Raw genomic sequence first — 21,459 nt, forward strand, 5'->3', positions numbered from 1 at the left:
CTAACATAATTGTCATTCATCTCATTGAGCAAGTCATTTTGAGCCTTAAGTACTTGTTCTACCCGAGTAGTAACCATAGAGGCATGTTTACTCAGAAGCTTAAGATCATTGACATTTCTGTCCACACAAGCACTTAAATGACTAAGCATACGAGCATTCTGTTCCAATTGTCTGCTAACATAATCATTGAAACCTTGTTGTTTGGCAACAAAGTTATCAAATTCATCCAGGCATAAGCTAGCAGGTTTATCAAAAGGAATATCACTCTCACTGAATCTACGAAGAGAATTTACCTCTACTACCTGTATCGGGTTATCAAGACCATGAATCTCTTCGATAGGTGGTAGATTTTTGACATCTTCAGATTTAATGCCTTTCTCTTTCATAGATTTCTTAGCTTCTTGCATATCTTCAGGACTGAGGAATAGAATACGTCTTTTCTTTGGAGTTGGCTTAGGAGGTGGTTCGGGAATAGTCCAAGCATTCGCATTGCACAAGATATTATTCAATAGGATCTCAGCTTGTTCTATAGTTCGTTCCCTAAAAACACAACCGGCACAACTATCTAGGTGGTCCTTAGAAGCATCGGTTAGTCCATTATAGAAGATATCAAGTATTTCATTCTTCTCAAGAGGGTGATCAGGCAAAGCATTTAGCATCTGGACAAGGCCTCCCCCAAGCTTGTGGGAGACTCTCTTCTTCAACTTGCGCAAAGTGGTATATTTCCTGCAAGGCAGCTTGCTTCTTATGGACAGGGAAATATTTCTCAGAGAAGTAGTAGATCATATCCTGGGGGCTACGCACAGAACCAGGAGCAAGAGAAGTTAACCAAGTCTTAGCATCATCCTTTAGTGAGAAAGGAAACAGCTTGAGGATATAGTAGTGGCGGATCTTTTCCTCACTAGTGAATAGGGTGGCTATATCATGCAGTTTGGTAAGATGGGCTACAACCGTTTCAGACTCATAACCGTGAAAAGGATCAGATTCGACTAGAGTGATTAACTCAAGGTCGACAGAGAATTCATAATCCTTATCGGTAACAAAGATAGGCGAAGTAGCAAACTTCGGGTCATATTTCATCCTAGCGTTGAAAGATTTTTTTCCACTTGCGCAGTAATTTATCAACATCATATCTATCCTTACAAGCAAGAAAGTCCTCAGCTATCTCTCCCTCCATAACATAATCCTCAAGCATATCAGGCAATTCATATCTAGGAGAGCTAGTTCTATTAGGCAAAATAGCTGGTTCTACCTCAATAATCTCAGCAGTTTCAGAAGTATCATCACATCTAGCAGCAACTCTAGCAATTTGTGCATCAAGGAATGCAGCTAGTGGCAAAGCAGTATCAAGCATAGCATCATCACAAGCATCATGAACAGCAGAAGTAGCATCATCAAGCACATGCGACACATCAAAATTTCTAGCACGAGGTGGTGTCGCAAACTTACTCATAACTGAAGGTGAATCAAGTGCAGAGCTAGATGGCAGTTCCTTACCTGTCCTCGTAGTTGAGGGCAAGACTTTAGTTATTGGATCTTTTGGATTCCTCATAGTGATCAGCAAACGTAAATCCAAAGTGACTCAGAGAATATTGCTAAGCCTTCCCGGCAACGGCGCCAGAAAAAGGTCTTGAAACCCACAAGTATGGGGGATCGCAACAGTTTTCGAGGCTAGAGTATTCAACCCAAATTTATTGATTCGACACAAGGGGAAACCAAAGAATATTCTCAAGTATTAGCAGTTGAGTTGTCAATTCAACCACACCTGAAAGACTTGGTATCTGCAGAAAAGTATGAGTAGCAAGGTACTGTGAAAGCAACAGTAGCAACAATAACCAGTAGCAGAAAAGTATGAGTAGCAAGGTACTGTGAAAGCAATAGTAGCAACAATAACCAGTAGCAGAAAAGTGATATTAGTAGCAGCAAAGTAACAGTAGCAACAGTGACAACAGTAGCGGCAAAGTAACGTAGCAAGGACCAGTAGGAAAAACTTGTAGGCATTGGATCAGTGATGGTTGATTATGCCTGATGGTATTCATCATGCAATAGTTATAACACGGAGAGATATGTAACTAGGTCCAGTTCGTCAATGTAATGTAGGCATGTATTTCGTATGTAGTCATACGTGCTTAGGGAAAAGAACTTGCATGACATCTATTGTCCATCCCTCTCGTGGCAGCAGGGTCCTAATGGAAACTACGGGATATTAAGGTTCTCCTTTTAATAGAGAACTGGACCAACGCATTAACACTTAGTGAATACATGAACGCCTCATACTATGGTCAACTCCGGGAGTGGTTCCGGCTATTGTCACTTCGGGGTTGCCGGGTCATAACACATAGTAGGTGACTACAACTTGCAAGATAGGATCAAGAACACACATATATTGGCGATAACATAATAGGTTCAGATCTGAAATCATGGCACTCGGGCCCTAGTGACAAGCATTAAGCATGGCAAAGCAGTAGCAACATCAATCTCAGAACATAGTGGATACTAGGGATCAATCCCCGTCAAAACTAACTCTATTACATAATATATCTCATCCAAACCATCACCGTCCAGCAAGCCTACGATGAGATTACTCACAAATGGTGAAGAGCATCATGGAGTTGGCGATGAAGGAAGGTCGGTGATGACGATGGCGACGATCTCCCCTCTCCGGAGCCCAGAACGGACTCCAGATCTGTCCCCCAGAGGAAGAATAGGTGGTGGCGGCGCCTCCATATCGTAAAACGCGATGAACTCTTCTCTTTGATTTTATTCCGGACGAAAGGGCCTAGATAGAGGTGGAATTGGAGGCGGTGGAGCAACGTGGGCCCCACAAGCCTGCCAGGCGCGGCCAGGGGGGGCGCCTGGTGGGCTTGTGGGCTCCACACTCCACTTCCTCGGTTGATTCTTGCGCTAGTATTTTTTATATATTCCACAAAAAATCCCCGTAAATTTCCAGGTCATTCCGAGAACTTTTATTTCTGCGCAAAAATAACACCATGGCAATTCTGCTAAAAACAACGTTAGTCCACGTTAGTTCCATTCAAATCATGCAAATTAGAGTCCAAAACAAGGGCAAAAGAGTTTGGAAAAGTAGATACGATGGAGACGTATCACCCCACGAACTGTCCCAAGAACCGTCCCACGATCCGTCCCACAATCCATTCCGATCTAGTAACGAACGGACGTCACCTTTGCGTTCAGCACACGTACAGCTCGACGCTGATCTTGGCCTTCTTGATCTAGCAAGCAAGACATGGAAGTAGATGAGTTCTTCGGCAGCGTGACGGTGCTCCGGTGGTGGTGAGGATCTACTCCTGCACGGCTCCGCCCGAGTTCCGCAGAAATACGATCTAGAGGTAAAACTGTGGTGTATAGATCTGAGTTGCATGTGGCAAAGTTGTCTCAAATCAGCCCTAAAACACCACTATATATAGGAGGGAGGGAGGAGGAGGCTTGCCTTGAGGGCCAAGCCCTCAAGGGGTGCGCCGACCAAGGGGGAGGTGGACTCCCACCCCAATTCGGTTTGAGGGAAGGAGTCCACTCCTTCCTTCCCACTTTCGTTTTCTTTTTCTTTTCTTTTTGGTATTTCTATAAGTGGCGCCATGGGCCTCTTGGGCTGACTCCACCAGCCAACTGGGGACTTGTGGTGCCACTCTATGCCCTTGGGATCACTCCCGGGTGGGTGGGCCCCTCCCGGTGAACTCCCGGAACCCATTCATCACTCCCGGTACAATGCCGGTAATGCCCGAAAACTTTCCGGTAACCAAATGAAACCATCCTATATATCAATCTTCGTTTCCGGACCATTCCGGAAACCCTCATGACGTCCGCGATCTCACCCAGGACTCCGAACAACATTCGGTAACCACACATATAACTCAAATATACTAAAACATCATGGAACCTTAAGTGTGCAAACCCTGCGGGTTCGAGAACTATGTAGACATGACCCGAGGCACTCCTCGGTCAATATCCAATAGCGGGACCTGGATGCCCATATTGGATCCTACATATTCTCTGAAGATCTTATCGATTGAACCTCAGTGTCAAGGATTCATATAATCACATATGTCATTCCCTTTGTCCTTCGGTATGTTACTTGCCCGTGATTTGATCGTCGGTATCCGCATACCTATTTCAATCTCGTTATCGGCAAGTCTCTTTACTCGTTCCGTAATACAAGATCTCGTGACTTACACTTAGTCACATTGCTTGCAAGGCTTGTGTGTGCTGTTGTATTACCGAGTGGGCCCCGAGATACCACTCCGTTACACGGAGTGACAAATCCCAGTCTTGATCCATACTAACTCAACGGACACCTTCGGAGATACCTGTAGAACACCTTTATAGTCACCCAGTTGTAACATCCCAAATTTTGGAATGTTAATATAATTATTTGATTGATTGTTTGTTTGTTTGTTTGAGTGATTAAACTTGAGTGGAATTTGAAACTTCTTAAAAATAATAATGAGAGGGAATAAAGTGACTTTCCCAAAATTTTCTATTTTGAATCCCTTTTCAATTTTGAGTTTGAATATTTTCAAAAACCCTTTGATTAAAAAAAATCAAATGAGAGGAGGAAAATGACATTCGAAAATGAGAGACAATGTCTTGATTCAAATTTTAAGTATTTGCAATTGATTTGGAATTCAAATTTCTTTTTGTTTTAAAGTTATTGCAAAAAAAAAATCTTTTAAAAAGTATTTTATTTGGTCTTGAAAATATGTCCATGTTGTAGGAAACTTTATTCTGAAAATTTTGATATATAATATGCCTATATAAAATATTGTCTTAATTTCGTTTATATTTTGTTTTCGCTGTTTATTTTCAAAAATAAAAAATAATAATATTCACCACAAACACTGTTCATCCGAGGAGAAAAAAATCTGGCCGGATTTTCCTATGCGGCTCGCTTGGCCCATGCGGCTCGTCTCTCTCCTTTTCTCCTCTTTTCGTCTGTGTTTAGTCCCACATTGCCTATCTATTGACTTTTAGACCTCTCTTTCACCTATAAATATAGCTCCATAGAAGCATCCAAAAATCATTTATTTTGGTTTAAATAAATCTTTTGGTTTAACTATATTTATTAAATAAAAATATTCTCTTCTCTTCGGCGGGATTTTTGAAGTCGTCTCCTTTTTGGAATTAATTCTTACTCTGCATTCTAAAGGTATTTCTCTTCGTATTTTTCTTTTATACTCCCGTAGTTTATTATTTCTAGACTAGTTTTCCTACACTAGTATACTGTAGAGTAATTAGATTTATCAATTAGTCTTTGTATTTACACATCAGTCCTAGAATTCTTTTACACATAGCATTTTTCCTCCGTAAAACAGCTTGGCCCTGATTTTTCAAATAGCCATAACTTTTTTACTCGTTTATCCGAATTAGATGAAACCAACGCCTAGAGTTTCGTCTTGATCCTACCTATGAGGTGAACCTATCATATCAAATTTTTGAAATTTTCAAATTTCGAAATTTGTTCAGATTCATATTCAAACTTCTTTTGATCATATCTTTTTATCCGTAGCTCCGTTTTAGATGAATCTAATTGCGTCGGATTCGTATCAAAGTAATCTTCCCGTTTGTATCATTAGTTTTAACTTTTCAACTATAATTTTGATCAAATCAGATTTATCTATTAGTGCCCAAAAGTGTTCACATCGTTTTAAGCCGATTCAATGTTATATTGAAGTATTTGTATCTTTTGATCCGTTATTTCAAATCTAGTAATTTTTTTTCTACATGTTCATATTGATCTCCTATATCCAGTAACATCATTAGTTTCGACCTTTCAACCTTACAAATTTGAGCGATTCAAATTTGTATTCGGACATTCATTTGATCTAATCTTGCAAATCGTTAAACCGTTTCAATTGATTCCTTTTACCCCTAAATACTCATGTCATACATTTTTGTACATAACCGTCGTACTTTAGTTCAACTTCTTTTGACATTCTGAATGCAAATTCAATTCATACTTCAATTCGCTATAACTCGTGTTGTAGTTGTAGTGCTCCATTTCAATAAATTCCTTCTATAAATAAATTCTTATGTCTTATACTATTTGTCAAACAACATTCATGTTGTTCTCCCAATATTTTTGATCATCTCCCATAGTGTATGCAAGTCGAGCTTATATAGCAATAGGTGATCATCCTTTGACTCTTTTGAGTTGATGTAACATCCCAATTTTCGTAAATTCGGATGTTAATAGATCATTCTTTTGCATCCCATATTTTATGCATCATTGTGTTCTTGTGAAAATTTTATCGTCATGTGACTGCAGGCAATTTATCGGAGCGGAGATAATATGACTTCTCCCCTGTGAGTTAAAGTCACCATTTTTGGTTTTTGCAAATTTTTCCAAACTCCGAATTATTTTAGTCGAGTTTTTTTCGATCGCGTTGTGTGATACTAGTGCATAAAACTTTTTTTTTAAGTTGCATTAGGTGGAACTAGGGTTCCTATATATATTATATATATATTAGTTGTATATGTTATTTTTGTTTTCTCCTAGTATTCTAGTGCATATACGTATATTAGTACCTACTCCGTTTCTAGTATTTTTGTTAGCTAGGAAAATATATTTTTTCTGTTTTGTTTTTTTTTCTTTCTTTTTGTTGCTGCTTTTGTTTGTTTTTCAAAAAAAAAAAACTGCCAGGCCGAGCCACAAGGGCTCAGCCCAGCCACCCCATGCATGCACGCATGCCTTGCATGCAGCCTCCCCCACGTCCCCAATCCCTCTCCCTCCCCACGTCTCCTCCTTCCTATTTTCTCTCCCTTTCCTTATTTCTCTCTTTCCTTCTTTCTCTCCCTCCTTTTCCTTTTACTCCCCACGTTCACCTCTCCCTCTCTTTCCTATTTTCTCTCCCATGATCTCCTTCCCAAAGTTCTCCCTCCCCTTCCTTCTACTCCCCTCCCCTAAGCCTATATAAACCCCCCCCCCCACCGTCACCTCTCCCCAACCCTAGCCGTCGTCTCCACCGCCGCCTCCACAAGCCGCCGCCGGCGCCTCACCCCACCGCCGCCCTAGCCGCCGCCGCGAGCAGAGGCAACAGCCCGAAAGCTGCTGCACCTCGGCCTCGCCGCGGAGGAGGAGCCCTCCCCGAACTCTCTCTCCACCGCCGACTCTTCCCCGCGGAGGAGGAACCTCACCGCCGCCGCCCGACGCCCCACCGCCCGGAGCTACTCCCTCCTTCCTCGCGGGCCATCTCCTTTCTTGCCGGTGCAACACCTCCAGCAGAAGGTAGCAACCTCTCTCTCTCTATTTCATGCACTCCATCTCAGCCATTAGAAGCTTGCCACGTGTGTCTCTCATTAGCACTAGCAGTTTTGTAAGTTTCTGTCCAGATTTCGAAAACAGAAACTTTCAATCTTGTTTTGATCACAACTTTTTATCCCTACGTCCAATGACATTGATTCGTTTTCCAGTAGCTCACAAATTTCCTGTAGTTTTTAAAAATATATAATGTTTCTGTGTTTGGAATTTTTAAATATAAGTTAGAGCAGATTTAGTTTAAACACTGTTTTGCCTTTTCCAGGAGTTTGAAAAATGATATTGAGTTGATTCTTTCTGCTACTGTTTTCTAGTGATAAAATATTACTGTGGTAGAATTTTCAGAATTTTACAAGTATTTTTACTGGTGTTTTCAACAGAAACAAGTTTCTGTCCTACCGACGCGCGATAAATTCTTTTGCGTAGTCGTTTGCAAATCATTGCATGTGATGTTATTTTTACTCGTGGCATGATTGAATTGCTTATGGTGTGATTTGTGTTTGTATCGGTAGATCATCCGGAGTGCGAAGCGTGTTACTTAGAGACGCTCGAGAAGGACAACTATCATCAAGGCAAGTCATCTTTGATCATGTTATTTTTACCTATGTTTTCAATGCATAGTAGATCACCTTCTTTGCCCTATTTGCATGCTGCCTAGGTACTTGGAAACTTTAGTCATAGGTGTAGTATCATGTGGTAGGAACACCAACACCCCGATACTTGGCCCCGGGACGACAATGTTATATATGCTGTGCTCTAGTAGACGGGTTATCGGTTGAGTGTATTCCACGAGAGATGCGAGATTGATATTATAATCAAGACCGGACTAAGACAAGATTTTCAAGACCTCGGACGCAATGCAACACTGGGTGAAGGACGGTTGACCGGCTCCCTGGAAAACCCAGTGGATGCCCGGGATGCTGGAGAGGCCATGTCATCCTGCGGAAAGCTTCACCCAGGCTCAAAGGGACGGACGGAGACTTCAAGACTCAAGGCTTACCTGCATAGCCACAAGTCATTATGGGCTCTGGCTTGGTTGGACAACGCGGCGACTCTGGACAGGCGGTGCTAGCAGATGTAGACGAACGGTAGGAATGGATGGGCACCGACAGGGATTCAGAGGGACCCGTTGAAAGACCATGTTTTGATCATCCGGTCTTCAAACACCCTGAAGTGCGAGGACAAACCCGGAGGCGATCAAATCTTGTGGGGAACGTGTGCAAAACTCTGCAGAGTACCCAACCTAATCGATTAGCCGTGTCCACGGTCATGGACAACTTGAGCCGAAGGCATTGAATTTCCCCTGAACTCTCGACACAACTTAATAATGATGTGGGTGCTAACAACTATTCGGGAACGAGAACTGGTTGGCGGAACCATCTCGTTAACAACAAACTATGTAGTAATATTTTTCTTTCGACCCCTTTTGTTGTAGGATAAAACTGGCTTTATGCAAAAACTTAGCTCCACCGGCCAAATATGCATGTAGAGATAGTTGATTATTATTTTACTCCCTCTCTTGATGATTTGCCAGCATATTCAATATGCTGACCTACACGGCTGCAACGTATCATGTTGCAGAGTACTTTTCCGACCAGGAGTGAGGCTACGGTTCTACGCTCAGCGACATGCCCTTGGAGTCGGATGGACTCGTCTACCTGATGCTTCCGCTTAGTCTTCGTTAGATAATCTCATGAGTTGGCCTTCAGCCACTTTATTGTACTCCTTTATTGTAATAAAGTACTCTTTATGAGATTTTGATTAATAAAGCTGTGTGATTGCACTCTTGAATATATACATTATGTACTGTGTGTGTACCAGCATGATCTTGGGATGGTACAGAAACACCAGAGGCTTGACTCGTTGAGTCGGGTCGCTACAGAAATGGTATTCAGAGCACACGCTGACCTTAGGACGTAACCTCTAGGAATGGAAAAGCCTTAGGAAGAAAACTATTTTCTCTAAAATCTTCTATTTCCTCTTCTGATCATTTCTGACTTCTCTCCGATTTTCCAATGTTTAGATGGCCACCTTCATCCCTGTTATGTTCACGGAGTTTTGCCAGCCCGACACCACTATGCTGTTCGGAAAAGAGCTGGTGCAGATCACCAAGGATTTGAGGATTGCTCTGCCGACTATCACAGGGAAGCCAACTTCGTCGTACCCGGAGGATTCACGCTACAGGATCGAGGTGCATATTCCCGGAAGGACATTCGAGCCGCGCACTGAGCCGATGGATTTCAAGTTCATCGCACCCAACTGGATTCTCGGAAGGGACATGGCGATCCATTGTGCACTCGGACGTATCAAGGATGAATACAAAGGCTGCCCTATGTCTCCAGACCTATTCGTTGTATCCCGGAGAAATGAAGACGAAGACATCATCTTAAACAAGACCAATGACGCTCTCTTGTCTTATGCCCAGACCTTGGAGAAGCACAGCGGAACTCTGGAGTATCACGCGATCAAGGACGCCAGGAAGATTAAGCAACTGTCACTCCGCGAGCTTGAGCTTGAAGATGCAGCCCGGGAAGCCCACTATGAGCATGAGCTGGAAGTGAAGGACTTTCTGGAGCGGATCGAGAAGCTGAAGACTCGAGTTGCCTACCTGGAGGAGGAACTGGACATGGGCGAGAACCTTCATCCCGAAGGAGACGTAGCCCCCGTGATCAGCAACAACGAGGACTATGAAGAAAGCTCCACCGAAGGACCCAACACCATGCTATTCTGAGGAGGACACTTAGACTAGACCACCAATTTTACTTTATCGTTTTACGTTTTAGGCCGATGTTTAGGATTATCGATTTTGTATCCCCGTGTGAACCTTTGTGATGATTGAATAAAATGTGTGGTGTGATATTTGTGTGTTGCATTCATATGGGTAGTGTAATTCCTCTAGACCATTGTTCTATGCTAATCTCACCCCTCTACAAACATCAGATGCCTCCAAGATGCGCCCCTACCTCCAACTTTCCGCCGGAACTCACCCAGTTGATCCAGCAACAAAACACCCTGATGCAACTGATCATCCAGAACCAGAACAACAACAACCATCATCCACCCCAGGCCGACAACCTTACCCGTTTTCTGAGGTTGAACCCTCCAACTTTCTCCAGCAGCATTGAGCCCATTGTGGCAGATGATTGGCTTCGCAAGATGGAGCGTGAGCTCGTCACCGCTGGTTGTTCTGAAGCTGAGAAGGTGCGTTTTGCCGCGCATCAACTTGAAGGCCCTGCAGCTGCTTGGTGGGAGAACTACACCACCACTTATCCCATTGCTGGAGTCACTTGGGAGCAATTCAAGCAAGCCTTCCGCACCGCGCATGTCTCAGCTGGTGCAATGAGTCTGAAGAAGCGTGAGTTTTGCAACTTACGCCAGGGGAATCGCACTGTGGCCCAGTACGTTGATGACTTCAGCATGCTCGCCCGTTATGCACCTGGAGATGTGGCCAATGATGCGGCCAAGCAGGAAAAGTTCTTGGAAGGACTGAATGATGAGCTGAGCATTCAATTGACGGTAGCCACCTTCAACAACTATCAGGAGCTGGTTGATAAGGCCCTCATCTTGGAGGGGAAACATCAGTAGATGGAGAACCGCAAGCGGAAGTATGGGGTTGGAAAGTTCAACTCCGGCACTCAGCAGAAGCCTCGCTACACCCCCTACTCAGGGAATACCGGGACTGGATCCGGTAAGTTTGGTGGACATGTTCAGCATACCCACCCTGTGCACAACCATGGAGGCCACAACCATGGAGGAAATGGGAATCACCACAACAGCAGCAACTTCAAGAATGGCGGTACTGGCACTCAGCAGAATTCAGCTCCAGCTCAGAAGGATCTGACTCACATCACTTGCTTCAAGTGTCAGAAGAAGGGACACTATGCCACTGGTTGTCCCCAGAACAAGCAGGGAAATGGAAACGGCAACGGCAACGGCAACGGCAACTCTGCAGCAAAGAAGCCCAATCCTTTTCCTCGAGCTCAGGTGAACCACATTGATGTGGAAGAGGTCTACGATCACCCCGATACTGTGGTTGGTAAGTTTTTGCTAAATTCACATCCAGTATTGGTACTTTTTGATTCTGGTGCAACGCATTCATTCATATCAAGGGTAGTTGTGGAAAAGTATAGTTTGCCAACTAGAACCCTCAGCCAACCCATTAAGGTCAGTTCCCCAGGAGGCATGATGACAGCCGGGATAGGATGCCATGCTTTGAGTCTCAACATCGGGAACCATAATTTTCCCACCGACCTCATCGTATTAGAGTCCCTAGGATTGGATGTAATCCTAGGCATGGATTGGATGGCCAAGTATGAAGGTAATATCGATTGTGCCCTTAAGTCTATTTTGCTCACCACCCCCGAGCAGAAGCGGATTAAGTACGTGTCTCAGCGCCCGACACGGAGTAAGCGAGTAAACTCTCTCACGGGAGTAGTCCAGGAGGAGGTACCAATCGTACAGGAGTATCCAGATGTATTTCCGGAGGAATTGCCGGGCATGCCACCCGATAGAGAGATTGAGTTCTTGATTGAGCTATTACCCGGAACAGCACCGATATCCAAGAGACCTTATCGGATGCCCGCAAATGACTTGATAGAAATCAAGAAGCAAATTAAGGAGTTGTTGGACAAAGGGTATATTCGCCCAAGTTCTTCACCTTGGGGAGCCCCAGTGCTCTTAGTTGAAAAGAAGGACAAGTCCTTAAGAATGGTTGTCAATTATCGTGCATTGAACGATGTGACCATCAAGAACAAGTACCCCTTGCTGATGATCAACGATCTGTTTGATCAGTTAGTTGGAGCTCGCATATTCTCAAAGATCGATCTTCGATCCGGGTATCATCAGTTGAAGATTCGTGAACAGGACATACCCAAGACAGCCTTTACCACTCGGTACGGCTTGTATGAGTACACGGTCATGTCATTTGGACTGACTAATGCTTCGGCATATTTTATGAATCTGATGAACAAGGTATTTATGGAGTACTTGGACAAGTTTGTCGTGGTGTTCATCGATGACATACTGATATTCTCCAAGAACGAAGAGGAACACAAGGAACATCTGCGTCTAGTTTTGGAGAAGCTTCGAGAGCATAAGCTATATGCAAAGTTCAGCAAATGTGAGTTTTGGTTGAAGGAAGTCGGATTTCTCGGACACGTCATCTCAGGAGAAGGAATAGCAGTGGACCCTGCCAAGGTCGCAGCAGTCACCGAATGGGTAGCACCCACTTCAGTCAAGGAGATCCGCAGTTTCCTCGGACTTGCCGGATATTACCGGAGGTTCATTGAGAATTTCTCAAAGATTGCCAAGCCCATGACAGAGTTATTGAAGAAGGAATCCAAGTATGTTTGGACTGAGGATTGTGAAACCAGTTTTCAAGAGCTGAAGAAACGTCTTGTGACAGCCCCAGTGCTGATATTGCCGAACATTCAGAAGGATTTCCAGGTTTATTGTGACGCTTCTCGTCAAGGACTTGGAGGAGTGCTCATGCAAGAAGGCAAAGTTGTAGCCTATGCATCCAGACAGCTCAGACCTCATGAGTTGAATTATGCCACACATGACTTGGAACTAGCAGCCATAGTGCACGCTCTCAAGACCTGGAGACATTTCTTGATCGGAAATAGTTGTGATGTTTACACTGATCACAAAAGCCTGAAATATATCTTCACGCAGAAGGAGTTGAACCTCAGACAGAGGCGATGGCTTGAGTTGATCAAGGACTACGACATGAGATTATATTATCACCCAGGCAAGGCAAATGTTGTAGCCGATGCGTTGAGCCGCAAGAGTTATGTGAACACGCTCACAGCGGGAGGATTACCCCAGGAGTTAGCCGATGATCTCCGAGAGCTCAAATTGGAGATAGTTCCAAGAGGATTTGTTGCCACTCTGGAAATTCAGTCTACTTTGACGGAAAAGATCCGTGAAGCACAAAAAGCTGACAAAGAGATAGCTGAGATTAAGCAGAAAATGGAAGACGGGAAAGCTAAAGGTTTTCGTGAGGATGAACACGGAACTTTATGGTTTGAGGATCGCATCTATGTGCCCAATGATCCCGAACTCAGGAAGTTGATACTTCAGGAAGCTCATGATTCCCCGTACTCGATACACCCCGGTAACACCAAGATGTATCTGGATCTGAAAGAAAGTTTCTGGTGGACAGGATTGAAGAAAGACATTGCCGAGTACGTAGCTATATGCGATGTTTGTCAGCGAGTAAAAGCCGAGCATCAGAAGCCAGCAGGTTTGCTCCAACCTCTGCCGATACCCGAATGGAAATGGGAAAAGCTTGGTATGGACTTCATCACAGGATTACCTCGGACCCGTTCTGGCTATGATTCTATTTGGGTTGTGGTCGATCGTTTGACCAAGGTAGCTCACTTCATTCCGGTGAAGACTACCTACACGAGTGCCAAGCTGGCCAAGATTTATATGACGAGGATCGTATGTCTGCACGGAGTACCAAAGAGCATTGTGTCTGATAGAGGGACTCAGTTCACATCAAAATTTTGGCACCAACTGCATGAAACCTTGGGAACGAGATTGGAGTTCAGCACAACATTTCACCCGCAGACAGATGGACAGACCGAGAGAGTTAATCAGATTCTGGAGGACATGTTGAGAGCTTGCGCACTAGACTATGGGTCTAGATGGGATGACAATTTACCGTATGCCGAGTTCTCATACAACAACAGCTACCAGACCAGTCTGAAGATGGCCCCTTTCGAAGCTCTATACGGAAGGAGGTGCAGAACACCGTTGATGTGGGATGGAGTTGGAGATCGACAACTTTTTGGTCTGGACCTCATCCGAGATTCTGAAGAGAAGGTCAAGCTTATTCGTGACCGACTCAAGATAGCTCAGTCCAGGCAGAAGAGTTATGCCGACAGCAAACGCAAGGAAGTAACGTACGAAGTGGGAGATCGAGCATATTTTCGGGTGTCTCCACTTCGAGGAATCAAGAGATTCGGTGTGAAAGGAAAATTAGCCCCACGTTTCATTGGCCCCTACAAAATTCTTGAACGTAGAGGCGAAGTTGCATACAAACTGAAACTGCCGGAAGGATTGTTCGGAGTTCATGATGTCTTCCATGTTTCCCAGTTGAAGAAATGCCACACTGAGATGGCCGATGTTCCGTTGAGAGATACAGTGCCCCTAGAGGCCATACAGCTTGACAGCGATCTGACATATGAGGAGAAACCCGTCCGGATTCTCGAGACTGCCAACAGAGTTACCCGCAGCAAGATCATCAAGTTCTGCAAGGTGTTGTGGAGCCACCACACCGAGGAAGAAGCCACGTGGGAACGAGAAGAGGACCTTCGTCGAGACCACCCGCACCTATTTTCTAGCCAACCCGAATCTCGAGGGCGAGATTCATCTTAAGGTGGGTAGGTTTGTAACATCCCAATTTTCGTAAATTCGGATGTTAATAGATCATTCTTTTGCATCCCATATTTTATGCATCATTGTGTTCTTGTGAAAATTTTATCGTCATGTGACTGCAGGCAATTTATCGGAGCGGAGATAATATGACTTCTCCCCTGTGAGTTAAAGTCACCATTTTTGGTTTTTGCAAATTTTTCCAAACTCCGAATTATTTTAGTCGAGTTTTTTTTCGATCGCGTTGTGTGATACTAGTGCATAAAACTTTTTTTTTAAGTTGCATTAGGTGGAACTAGGGTTCCTATATATATTATATATATATTAGTTGTATATGTTATTTTTGTTTTCTCCTAGTATTCTAGTGCATATACGTATATTAGTACCTACTCCGTTTCTAGTATTTTTGTTAGCTAGGAAAATATATTTTTTCTGTTTTGTTTTTTTTCTTTCTTTTTGTTGCTGCTTTTGTTTGTTTTTCAAAAAAAAAAACTGCCAGGCCGAGCCACAAGGGCTCAGCCCAGCCACCCCATGCATGCACGCATGCCTTGCATGAAGCCTCCCCCACGTCCCCAATCCCTCTCCCTCCCCACGTCTCCTCCTTCCTATTTTCTCTCCCTTTCCTTATTTCTCTCTTTCCTTCTTTCTCTCCCTCCTTTTCCTTTTACTCCCCACGTTCACCTCTCCCTCTCTTTCCTATTTTCTCTCCCATGATCTCCTTCCCAAAGTTCTCCCTCCCCTTCCTTCTACTCCCCTCCCCTAAGCCTATATAACCCCCCCCCACCGTCACCTCTCCCCAACCCTAGCCGTCGTCTCCACCGCCGCCTCCACAAGCCGCCGCCGGCGCCTCACCCCACCGCCGCCCTAGCCGCCGCCGCGAGCAGAGGAAACAGCCCGAAAGCTGCTGCACCTCGGCCTCGCCGCGGAGGAGGAGCCCTCCCCGAACTCTCTCTCCACCGCCGACTCTTCCCCGCGGAGGAGGAACCTCACCGCCGCCGCCCGACGCCCCACCGCCCGGAGCTACTCCCTCCTTCCTCGCGGGCCATCTCCTTTCTTGCCGGTGCAACACCTCCAGCAGAAGGTAGCAACCTCTCTCTCTCTATTTCATGCACTCCATCTCAGCCATTAGAAGCTTGCCACGTGTGTCTCTCATTAGCACTAGCAGTTTTGTAAGTTTCTGTCCAGATTTCGAAAACAGAAACTTTCAATCTTGTTTTGATCACAACTTTTTATCCCTACGTCCAATGACATTGATTCGTTTTCCAGTAGCTCACAAATTTCCTGTAGTTTTTAAAAATATATAATGTTTCTGTGTTTGGAATTTTTAAATATAAGTTAGAGCAGATTTAGTTTAAACACTGTTTTGCCTTTTCCAGGAGTTTGAAAAATGATATTGAGTTGATTCTTTCTGCTACTGTTTTCTAGTGATAAAATATTACTGTGGTAAAATTTTTAGAATTTTACAAGTATTTTTACTGGTGTTTTCAACAGAAACAAGTTTCTGTCCTACCGACGCGCGATAAATTCTTTTGCGTAGTCGTTTGCAAATCATTGCATGTGATGTTATTTTTACTCGTGGCATGATTGAATTGCTTATGGTGTGATTTGTGTTTGTATCGGTAGATCATCCGGAGTGCGAAGCGTGTTACTTAGAGACGCTCGAGAAGGACAACTATCATCAAGGCAAGTCATCTTTGATCATGTTATTTTTACCTATGTTTTCAATGCATAGTAGATCACCTTCTTTGCCCTATTTGCATGCTGCCTAGGTACTTGGAAACTTTAGTCATAGGTGTAGTATCATGTGGTAGGAACACCAACACCCCGATACTTGGCCCCGGGACGACAATGTTATATATGCTGTGCTCTAGTAGACGGGTTATCGGTTGAGTGTATTCCACGAGAGATGCGAGATTGATATTATAATCAAGACCGGACTAAGACAAGATTTTCAAGACCTCGGACGCAATGCAACACTGGGTGAAGGACGGTTGACCGGCTCCCTGGAAAACCCAGTGGATGCCCGGGATGCTGGAGAGGCCATGTCATCCTGCGGAAAGCTTCACCCAGGCTCAAAGGGACGGACGGAGACTTCAAGACTCAAGGCTTACCTGCATAGCCACAAGTCATTATGGGCTCTGGCTTGGTTGGACAACGCGGCGACTCTGGACAGGCGGTGCTAGCAGATGTAGACGAACGGTAGGAATGGATGGGCACCGACAGGGATTCAGAGGGACCCGTTGAAAGACCATGTTTTGATCATCCGGTCTTCAAACACCCTGAAGTGCGAGGACAAACCCGGAGGCGATCAAATCTTGTGGGGAACGTGTGCAAAACTCTGCAGAGTACCCAACCTAATCGATTAGCCGTGTCCACGGTCATGGACAACTTGAGCCGAAGGCATTGAATTTCCCCTGAACTCTCGACACAACTTAATAATGATGTGGGTGTTAACAACTATTCGGGAACGAGAACTGGTTGGCGGAACCATCTCGTTAACAACAAACTATGTAGTAATATTTTGCTTTCGACCCCTTTTGTTGTAGGATAAAACTGGCTTTATGCAAAAACTTAGCTCCACCGGCCAAATATGCATGTAGAGATAGTTGATTATTATTTTACTCCCTCTCTTGATGATTTGCCAGCATATTCAATATGCTGACCTACACGGCTGCAACGTATCATGTTGCAGAGTACTTTTCCGACCAGGAGTGAGGCTACGGTTCTACGCTCAGCGACATGCCCTTGGAGTCGGATGGACTCGTCTACCTGATGCTTCCGCTTAGTCTTCGTTAGATAATCTCATGAGTTGGCCTTCAGCCACTTTATTGTACTCCTTTATTGTAATAAAGTACTCTTTATGAGATTTCGATTAATAAAGCTGTGTGATTGCACTCTTGAATATATACATTATGTACTGTGTGTGTACCAGCATGATCTTGGGATGGTACAGAAACACCAGAGGCTTGACTCGTTGAGTCGGGTCGCTACAGTTGACCCCTTTCACCTTTCCTTTTACAACACCATTAGGCCCTATCTTTTCTTATTAAATCTTGGTATGTTGTTATTTTGCACCAAGACATGTTTTGTTCTTATGTTCTTTTGGTTCTTCTGTTTGGCATGAATGTTTATTGAATGCTATTCATTTACGATAGATTGCTCGGAGTGTGACGAGTAGAATTATCAGGATTATGAGAGTGACCATCTTCATCCAGTAATACCAGGCAAGTTCACATTGATCATATTTTTACCTATGGTTTTATTGCATTAGTTTAAACCTTCGTCACCCATTGCATGCAAGTAGGTATTTGGAAAATTTGGTTATTGAGTAGTATGTTATGATAGGCACCCCTAAACCCTTGTTACTTTGGCCGTGACATTATTTTGCTTGCTCCTAGTAGACGGGGTTTGGTTGAGTGTTTATCATGAGAGTTGTGAGAAACTTAATAATCAAGACGTGAAGACTCCAAGACTTGCAAGACCTCAGAACGAAATATACCTCTGGGTGAAGGATGGTTCAGATGGGCTCCCTGGGAAAACCAGTGGAGGACCCGGGATGCATGGAGAAGCGACATGACATCTTGCAGAAAGCTTCACCTAGGATCAAAGAGATGGAAGGATATTTCAAGACCCAAGGCTTACCTGCGCAGCCACAAGTCATTATGGGCTCTAGCTTGGTTGGACAACATGGGGACTCTGGACGGGCGGTGCTACGAGATGTAGAAGAACGGTAGGATTGGATGGGCACCGACAGAGGCTCAGAGGAACCCGTTGAAAGACCATGTTTTGATCATCCGGTTCTCAAACACCCTGAAGTGCGAGGACTTCAACGGAGGCGATAAAATCTTGTGGGGAAAGTGTGCAAAACTCTGTAGAGTACTCAAACCTAATCGATTAGCCGTGTCCATGGTCATGGACAACTTGAGCCGAAGGAACTGAAACTATCCGGAATTCTCGACAGCATTAAATCTTATTGATGTGGGTAATATTTATAACTTGGGTATGAGAAATGGTTGGTGGAACCTTCTCATTAACAACCAACAATGTAGTAAGTTTTGCTTTCACCCTCTCTCTTGTTGTAGGAAAATTTTCTTTACGCAAAACTTAAACTACAGTCCCACTTGCCATATATGCATATAGTATACATGATATTTACACCTCTATCTTTTGTGACTTGCTGGCATATTCAATATGCTGACCTAAACGGCTGCAACGTCTTATGTTGCAGATACTTTCTTCGACGAGTAAGAGTACGATTTAGGGTTACGGTCTGCACTCAACGTGCGGTTGGTGTTTATTGGGACTCCACTCCCTTGACTATTTCCGTTGAGATTTTGAGGTATATATCAGTTTTACGTTATTTACATGTGATTGCACTTTGATATATACATTGATGTACTGTGGGTGCCAGCATACTGATCCACGGATGGCAGAGATACACAGAGCCTTGACTCGTTTTGAGTCGGGTCGCTACATATATGGTTTCAGAGCACATGTTGACTGTAGGACGTGACCCTAGAAAATGGAAATCCCTTAGGAAAGGATCTTTCTAAAATTTTATTTCCAAGAACATCCTTTACTTCTCATCTCTTCTGATTTCATCAAATGTTCTCTCTCACCTCATATAGTTAGACAATACCCTTTCCCTTTGACCACATGAAGGATCAACTGAGTCCCACTTCAAAGTAAAGAGGATTTCACCATGAATTTGAAGAATTGAAGTTGCACCAATTGAAGACTCTGAAGACCCGAAGAATTCGAAGACCCTCAGACGTCCCAATGGCCATTAGAGGTCCAAACCCCTGTTATATACCCACGTTAGATACGATGATTTGTGAGCCGTCATTTGTGTGTGTTTTCTGACAGCAACAAATAAAACCCATTCTCAAAAGTATTGTTTGTATTGCGTGTATCTCCCTCTATCCCTATCTCTCTTACCGATCTCATCCCTAAAACCTTGGACCCAATAGATGGCGTATGAAGCTGGACTAGTAATCTCTGGACAAATGACCCAGCTGGAGGCTGAAATATGGATTCAGAACATGGAGAACCACTTCGGGAGCAATTTGATTTCAAGGAAGCATGAAGTGGCACATGCTCTTCAGTACTTTACACAAAGTGCTGCTATCTGGTGGAAAATGCATCATGCCGTACAAGGATTTAGTGGAGCAGAAACTTGGGACGAATTCAAGAAGACTCTATTAAGATCTCGTTTCATTCAAAAGTGTTATGATAACCCGATGAGGAAACCTTGTGCATGCAAGATCTATGGAGAAATAGGGCACACCCAGGAAGAACATCAGGATGGATGCCCTCATTGTGAAGAAAATCACCCAGCGGAGGAATGCCCAACTAGTCAGGTGACTTGCTTCTTGTGTGAAGAAACCACCCGCTACCCAACTCAGTGTCACATTTACCCCAAGGTGCAACAAGTTGTCAAGCGGCAGAAATAAGTAATGAAGGAAACCCTCAAGAAGAAGATTCTAGAAGAACATGTGATGAAGGAAAATATAGAAGACCCTGATGGACAGAGCCTAACCAGATTTTTCTCCAATGCCTGTTACTCATGTAGAGAGGAAGGACATTTTTCACAGGAGTGCATGAAGGAAAGCCAAGAGTGTCTGGGAAACTTCCCGACAGAAAAAGTAGAGTTTGATCCACATGAAATGGAAGTACTAACCAGAACGAAGCAGTCCAGAAAGAAGAGAAAGTACACTCGGAAAATCCAAATCTCTGCAGATAAGGAATTGAGTCATATCACATGTTTTAAATGCAAGACCTTAGGTCACTATGCCAATATGTGCCTAGCAAGGAAGCAGGAAACCCAAGGAGCAACAACAAACACCAAGAAGCCTCGAGATAGGTCGGAAGTCATTTGTTTCTGGTGCAAGGAAGCATGAAATTATGTTACTAAATGTCCATAGGGGAGGAAATTGAAGATTGAGTAGTTAAGTTTTGACATGGCAATAAGTGTAACATGAAGCACTCCTGTTCATGAGATTATGGAATTGAATTTTGTAATAGAAGACTCAAATATTGTAATAACTTCATAAATCAATGGAATTTATTGTGTCATGATTTCCTATGTTGAAATTGTATGAGTTGTTTCTCCAAGTACAAAGATCTCTGTTCATTTTCGAGGATATGAGAAAATATGGTCTATGCAGGTGTGAGTATATTTCATTTTAAATGAGGTAGTAATCAGTAAACCCACATGATCCAATGAGTAAGAATGTACCATGCATACCAAGGAGTCAAACCCACTGAATACCATCGAAGGAAATGTTGGATCATATCAAACTATGGGGGTGACAACAGTTGAATAATATACCATGGAATTGGAAATTTGAGGAGAGATCGAAAATGAGGAACAAACACTTTTATTGGTACACACACCAATGGAAAGGAAAATGAGTTCAAGGAATACAACTGGTACCAAGGATGCATCTCAAGATTTTCATGAAGGTTATCCTAAGAGCATGAAGGGATAAGCTATGATGGATCAGCAAACGTTTTCTTAGGAGCATACGAAAACCTGAGAGTGGTGAAGAACACGATAGATGTTTTGTTCAGCTTGCAGAACCAAAGGATACGTACGAACTTCGTTCTTGTACAAGAGAAATTCTGCAATGCTTGTGAGGATGCCCGAGTGTTAGAATACGAGATTCGCTAAACCTTGTACAGAGTAATGGTTTGGGTGCGGAATGGGTTGATCACCATGAAGACTTACTCTTATCATTCTCTTGCTATTCGGAATGGTAAATCTGAGAGACTTACCCATAGAGAGAGACGACATTCTTTGAAGC

Source organism: Hordeum vulgare, chromosome 3H (assembly GCF_904849725.1).
Source record: "Hordeum vulgare subsp. vulgare chromosome 3H, MorexV3_pseudomolecules_assembly, whole genome shotgun sequence".
In the NCBI taxonomy this organism is placed as follows: Eukaryota; Viridiplantae; Streptophyta; class Magnoliopsida; order Poales; family Poaceae; genus Hordeum; species Hordeum vulgare.